This window comes from Pinus tabuliformis, chromosome 6, assembly GCF_031772625.1.
Source record: "Pinus tabuliformis cultivar Carrire ecotype Pingquan chromosome 6, CPIR1, whole genome shotgun sequence".
In the NCBI taxonomy this organism is placed as follows: Eukaryota; Viridiplantae; Streptophyta; class Pinopsida; order Pinales; family Pinaceae; genus Pinus; species Pinus tabuliformis.
The window spans coordinates 1,813,867,594-1,813,875,639 of record NC_142292.1 but is presented as its reverse complement, the minus strand read 5'-3'; positions in this window follow the sequence as shown (position 1 = coordinate 1,813,875,639).

Genomic DNA, 8,046 nt, shown 5'->3' with positions numbered 1-8,046 from the left:
TGGCATTTGAAGATGATGATTATGAGGATGATGTAGATGTGGATAACCTTTATGATGAAATTACTAGACTCAAGAGATGCATAGAAGAAAAGAACATGATTATTGATACTCTACAATTCCAAATTGATGAAAAGGAAAAACATCTTGAAAAATTAGAAGGTGAAATTGTTGGTCTTAGAAAAGAAATTGAGAAAACAAAAACTATTAATCTCAAGTTTGTCAAAGGATCTGAAACTTTGGATGAGATTATCAGTGTGCAGCGGTCTCCACTAAATAAGACAGGTTTGGGCTATAATGGAGAAACTTCTCAAGCATCCACTTCAAAAAGTTATCTTGATGCAGCAAGAAGAAATGAGCAAGAGCACAAGGAAGATCATCAGGTAAAGCAGGGACAAATGTCAAGCAGAAACTATCAGGGGCAATCCAGCTTAAGGGTGAACAAAAGCCACAACCAGCCACAGGTAAAATCTTCTCAATTTGGTTCAAGAATAGATGAAAATAGAAATTACAATCAGTTGGCTGGTAGATCCAATAATCGCAGAAGCTTCTTCAATGGACAATTCTTTTCTTGCCATAACTTTGGTCACAAAGCAGCTCAATGTGTTGCGTATAAAACAATCATGACTAGGGAAGCTCAAAAACAAAGAAGTATGACAGGGATTACAAAAAGGACCTATAACAACTTTTCAGCTCTTGAAAATGAAGTTGAATGTTCTATTTGCAATAATTTTGGACATAAAGACTTTGAATGCAGAATCAGGTTTCCGGAAAGAAAGGTACAAGAGCAGAAAAAGGAACAAGCCTCAGGCGCCAAAACATGGAGAATAAAGGAACCTCAAACAGAAAGATGTGGGATAGCATTTTATGCAGAAGGACAAGAAAATCTATGGTACATTGACAGTGGATGTTCGAAGCATATGACAGGTGATAAAGAAAAACTTGAGTCTTATTCTAATTTAGAAAAGGGAAAGAAAGTCTCTTTTGGAAATGATACTCCTGCAACTATAAAAGGAAAAGGTATTGCTCCTTTAAAAGAAGATGTTAAGGCTGGAAATGTTTTGTTTGTTGATGGATTGAAGCATAATCTACTAAGTGTCAGCCAGATGTGTGATCAAAGAACCGAGGTTATATTCAGATCAAATGGATGCCTTGTTCGTGATCTTGATACAGGTAAAACAGTTCTCAAAGGAAAGAGAACTCCAAATAATCTATACATATTTGATGAAGGACAACAACAATGCTATCTAAGCAAGAATGAAGAGCACTGGTTATGGCATCGAAGGTTGGGACATCTAAGCTTCTCACAAATAAGGAAAGCTTGCAAATATCAGGCAGTTCGCGATCTTCCAGATATCAAAATTCCTGACAACACCATATGCAGATCATGTCAGTTTGGAAAACAAACCAGAACTAACTTTCCAGAGAAAGAAGGATCAGCCAGCATGCCTCTTGAGCTAGTACATACAGATGTATGTGGACCATTCAAAAAAAGAACACCTAGAGGAGAGGAATACTTGATATTATTTATTGACGATTTCTCCAGGTTTGTTTGGTTAGGACTTATGAAGCACAAAGATGAAGCATTCGAAAAATTCAAAACCTTCAAAGCCTTGGCTGAAAATGAATCAGGTCACAAAATTAAGTGCCTCAGATCTGACAGAGGTGGGGAATTTACTTCAAATGAATTTTTCGATTTCTGTGATGAACATGGGATAAAGAGAGAATTCTCTACAGCTAGAACGCCTCAGCAAAATGGAGTTGTTGAAAGAATGAACAGAACAATCCAACAAATGGCTCGTGCTATGCTTGATGAATCAGGAACCCCCGCAACCTTCTGGGGTGAGGCTGCACATACTGCGGTTATTATTCTCAACAAGACAAATGTCCGGGTGAATAGCACTCAAACCCCTCATGAGCTCTGGAGTGGTAAAACTCCTTCGGTAAAGCACTTCAAAATCTTTGGGAGCAAATGCTATATCAAGAATACTGAGGAGCAGCTTGGCAAACTTGATCCTAGAGCAGATGAAGGCATTCTTCTTGGCTATTCTCCACATAGCAAAGCATACAAATGCTACAATAAAAGACTTGGCAGAATTGTTGACAGCATTGATGTAGTGGTTGATGAAAAGGGATATATTCCTAGGCAAATACATCGTGAAGACATCGAAGAAGATGAGAGCTACCCTCAAAGACAGAATGATGAAGAAGAAGAACCTCAAGAAGAATCTCAAGAAGAACCTCACGAAGAAGCAGAAGAACAGACAAGAATAGAAGAAAAGACTCCATCCAGATATGTTCAGAAGAACCATCCAGAATCTCAGATCATGGGACAAAAAGAAGCAGGTATACAAACTAGAAGAACAGTTGCAGAAGCTTCAAGCTATTTGGCATTACTTTCCTCCACCGAACCACAAAATGTGAAAGAGGCATGCAAAGATGAATGTTGGGTGAAAGCAATGGATGAAGAACTTGAGCAAATCGAAAAGAACAACACTTGGGAGCTGGTTCCTAGACCAAAAGATAAGAATGTTATTGGAACAAAATGGGTCTTCAAAAATAAATTGAATGAAAATGGAGAAGTAATTAGAAACAAAGCCAGACTCGTTTGTAAAGGGTATGCGCAGCAAGAAGGAATAGACTTTGAAGAAACTTTTGCTCCTGTTGCAAGACTTGAGGCCATCCGAATGTTCCTTGCTCTCTCAAGTTTTCAGAACTTCAAAGTATTTCAAATGGATGTGAAATCAGCCTTTTTGAATGGAGACTTGGAAGAAGAAGTGTACATTGAACAGCCAGATGGGTTCATTCTTGGAAATGATCCAAATCTTGTATGCCGATTGAAAAAGGCTCTCTATGGTCTCAAACAAGCTCCAAGGGCTTGGTACTACCGGTTGGACAAATATCTTCATCAACAAGGTTTCTAAAAAGGTTCAGCAGATAGCAATCTGTATATAAAAGTTGAAAATGACAAATTGCTAATACTTGTTGTGTATGTAGATGACATTATTTTTGGCAGCAATGAAGAAGCTATGAGTCAAAGCTTTGCCTCAGTCATGCAGAAAGAATTTGAAATGTCCTTGCTAGGAGAACTGACATATTTCCTTGGTTTGCAAATCCAACAGAAGGAAGGAGGAATCTTTTTATCTCAAACCAAGTATCTCAAGCAGATTTTGAAGAAATATGGCATGGAAGATGCAAAACCAGTATGTACACCCATGGTCACAGGATGTAGTCTCAGTGCAAATGATGAATCTGCAGCAGTACATCAACCAACCTACAGATCTATGATTGGAAGTTTACTATATTTGACAGGTACCCGACCAGACATCATGCATGCAGTTGGAATAGTTGGAAGATTTCAGGCAAATCCAAAGGAGACTCATCTTCAAGCAGTGAAGAGAATTTTCAAATATCTTCAAGGGACTCAAAATTATGGCTTATGGTATCCTAGAGATACAGATCTCACTCTTCATGCTTACACAGATGCAGATTGGGCCGGAAGCGTGGATGACAGGAAAAGCACAAGTGGCGGTGCATTCTTTATGGGCTCCAGACTGGTATCTTGGTTCAGCAAGAAACAGAGTTCAATTGCCTTGTCTACAGCTGAAGCGGAATATGTTGCTGCTGCATCTTGTTGCACCCAACTTCTTTGGATGATGCAGACTTTGCAGGATTATCACATCACTTGTACACCTCCTATTCCTATCTTATGTGACAACACAAGTGCAATCAGCATCTCAAAGAATCCGGTTATGCATTCAAAAACCAAGCACATACCAATCAAGTACCATTTTCTCCGGGAACAAGTACTTGAACAGAAGGTCAAGTTGGAGTATGTTCCTTCTAAGGAACAAGTTGCTGATATTTTCACCAAACCATTGCCCAGGGACACTTTTGAATACCTCAGGCAAAAGCTGGGGGTTGTTGATGCATCATCTTACTGTTGATCATCTTCCTATTGGTGCTATAGGCTCAGGGGGAGCACATAATGCATTGTTGGCATTATGGAGAAGGAGATCTTGGAAATAGCTGCAATATGTCTCTATCTCCTTCATGATGGATTTCTGGTTACAGATCTGGAGATGCATGAGCATAGGGGGAGCATACCCTTTGCCCTTGATGTCAAAGGGGGAGAATGAAGCTGAAGTTTATGTGGTTGCCATCAAGTCCAAAGGGGGAGATTGTTGGCATTATGATTCAGGTGTTGTCCTTGATGGCAAACCCATTCAGGTGATAAATCAAGAAGGACGCAGGAAATATGTTCATCAAGTGCGTCCCCGCAGGTATACCATACAGAACCCGCGGCCAGGGACGCAGGCCAGCCGTTCAGGAGGTGCGTCCGCCCAGTGCACACATTTCAAGGCAGAGAAAAGCACGTGGGGGTTTCTTGTGTGGTATCTAGCCGACGGTTTTGTGTTTCTATGGTGTCGGCTCGTGGTTTTGTTCCATGTTTTGGGGAGAAGCTTGCCTATATAAAGCAAAGGAGTTCATTTGGATTAGGCATCATCTTGGTTGAATATCTTTTGGTGAGATCTAGTCCAGATCTATGAAGGCGAATCTTCTAATGGACTGTGATCTCTATGGCGCATGATCAGATCTGTGGATCTGAGTGTTTGGGTTGGTTCTGAAGTCCTCATATCTTTTATATCTGAGGGGACGCAGGTTCAGTGAAGGGAAAGTGCGCCGGGACGCAGTACAGTAAAGGCTCAGGTGCGTCTCTGAGGCAAAGGACGCGGCGCGACTGTGTTATTGGGTGCGTCTCTGAAGCAAAAGACGCGGCGCGATAGTGTTTTTGGGTGCGCCGGTCGCAGCAAAGCATAGAGGAATAGTGCGTCGGCACGCAGAACAGTGGAAGGTAGACTGCGTCCAGTCGCAGGTCACAGAAAGAAAATATGCGTCCCTGTCTTAAGATGATCTGTTGACTGTATATTTCTGTTCATAAGGTGTTCTGGGTTATTTCTGTAATTACTGATCTGATATCTGTAGTGGACTGTATCTGTTGTATACTTGTTGATCATTTGATTCTTCATGAAAAGAAGTAGGGGGTTGTAGCTCCCTTCCAGGAGAGACTGGAAAACGAGAGAGAGTTGTAGCTCTCTGCAGGTTGCAGCCTGCGTACTGGTAAAGGACTGCACCAGTACAAAATCATTGTAAAAAGAATTTCTTGAAAGAAGATAGAGACATATTGCAGCAGGTGGTTTTCTCCCGCATTGGGTTTCCACCTTACATCTTGTGTTCTTTGGTGTGACTGTCTATTTTCTTTATTCATGCTCATTATTTTATGGTACTGATATGCAAGAATAATTCAAAAGATCAAATAAGGAAGATTTGGTAAATTGCTTGATAATACTGATTCACCCCCCTCTCAGTATTATTTCCAACAGAATATTATTCCTTTATCGATGGTTTCTCATGGTACAATCAAGTACCTATTGTAGAAAAAGACAAAGAGAAGAAAATGTTTGTCACTGAGTTTCGTTCTTTTTCTTATTAGGTAATGCCTTTTGGACTCAAAAATTCTTCAACAATATTTTCACGAATTGTCATCAAAGCTTTCCAAGAATATATTTATAAAAAAAATGGCAATCCACTTTGATGACTCGATAGTCTATAAATTACTTAAACATCACATAAAATGGCTAAGACTAATATTGGAAAGATGTAGAAATATTCACTTGTCATTAAAAATAAAAAATTGTATCTTTGCAACACCAATTAGAATACTACTAGGCCATGCAGTTTTGAAGGATGGAATCAAAGTTGATATGGAAAAGATTAAAGCTATTTTATATTTGAAACCTCCTATGAAAGGAAATCAAATTAAAATAATTTTGGGTGACACTAGTTACTACAGACAATTCATTAGGCACTACTCTGATATTACATTTCCCATAGATGAACTTTGAAAGAAAGACATTCCATTTATCTAGTCAAAGGAGTGTGACGAGTCATTCCAGTTACTAGAAAAGAAGTTAGTCAAAGTAAATTCTCAAGTTTCCCAACTAGTCAAAGAAGTTTCGTGTACATTTCGATGCATCAAATATGGCAGTCAAGGTCATTTTAGTGCAACCTGATGATGAATTAGTAGATTGTCCTAATGTCTATGCTATTTGGAACCTCAATAAAGATGAGATAAATTATTCAATGATTGGAAGAGAAGCTCTAGGCATGATTTTTTCTTTGGAGAAGTTTTGAGATTGCCTCCTTGTCAACCCATTTATATTCTATACTGATCATCAATTGCTAAAATAACTCATTAATGAACCGATTCATCAAGGGTACATTTGGTGATGGTTATTATTATTTCAAGAATTTAGATTTGAAGTTATTGTTTATCCATGCAAGAATAAATTTGGTCCTCATAATTTATCCTGACTAGAAAATCAAGAAGAACGGATGGATATTGAGGATCACCTCCCATATGTGCATCTATTTAGAATTGAAGAAATCCTTGCAGAGTTGGACAAAATAGAAAAAACATTACACATAGAAAAGGCACCTGAGGGACTATCTGAAAAGAAGAAAAATACTATCACAATTAAAGTAGCGTCATTTACATTGATAAATGGACAGTTATATAAACTTGGTGTCCACAAGGTATTGCGCAGATGTGTCTTCGAACATGAAAGGAATGGCATTATTGATGAGGCACACAAAGGGGGAGTTGGAGGTCATTATAAAAGAAACACGACCGCGAGGAATATATTGCAAGCATGGTTACGGTGGCAAACAAAATTTTGACACTATCGAATAAAAGTACAAAAATACGATATATGCCAATGATCCAAGTGACCACTACCTAAACAGTGCATGCCGTTACACTCAAATGTTCCATCGCTAGCTTTTGAGATATGGAAAATCAAGTTCGTTGGACCATTTCCTAAAAGAGATAGACACACAAGAGAAAAAATACATCATAAGAGCAGTGGAATATCTAATAAAGTGAGAGGAAGTAGACTAGCTACTATATATGAAGATATAGTAACTTGGTTCGGTTTTCCTATGGTCATCATTAGTGATAGAGGGACTCATTTTGTGAATGCTACATACCACCCGGAACAAAATGGTGTTGTTGAATAATTTAATAAAATATTACACAAGGAGTTGTTGCTTAATAAAATGGTGTTGTAATTTAGATAGATATGGTTGGGATGATAAGGTACTAGCCATCCTCTAGGCATACCACATAATATATAAGCACTCGATGACATCGACAACTTTTAAACTTATCTAGGGGCAAGAAATAGTCATCCCACTCCAATGTTCAGCAGATGCAGTAAGTGTACTGACTATATTGAAGTATAATACAAAGCTACAGAAGGAACGACTCCAAAAATTACAACAATTAGAAAAACATTGAGTCGTTGTGCTTTATCACCAGCAAGCTATTAAACACCAATAAAAGGCATGGCATGATAGAAATTCGAAAACAAAGAATTTTAAACTGAGTGATTTAGTTTTGTTATACAACAATTGAGTGAAGGGTAAGCCAATAAAACTAGAAATTGCATGGTTGGGACCCTTCGTAATTAAATACAATCGTCCTTCAAGAGTTGTACAGTTGAAGACATTGTGGCAACACCTATTCAAGTCACTTGTTAATGGTGTCTGACTCAAGAAATATGCCTCTAGAAATAATGGCATGTTCTTGGTGAAAACCTTTCGAAGGCACCAAGGATATGAGTTAGATTCAAAACCACTATGTGGCAAGCTATTATAGACATATTTAGGCACTTCAACCCCAATCTTATATGTCGATAAACTAGGGCTCTTTAACCCCTAAAAGAGTTGTTTCATACCCTAAAAGAACATGGTCATCTCATTACATCATTCCCCAAAAGTTCCACCTGAGAAACCATCCATAAATGGCCTAAACTGAACCATACTGACTACTACACTGGCCAGGTGCGATGCATACTGAGTGGTACACTGCTCAGGTGTGACACATACTGATTAGGCCTTCTATAGTGTGCGATGGGTGAGGATGGACAAATGTCCAAGACAATTTTCTAGGTGGTTTCTCATGGAATCTTCTAGAAACTTCTCCTA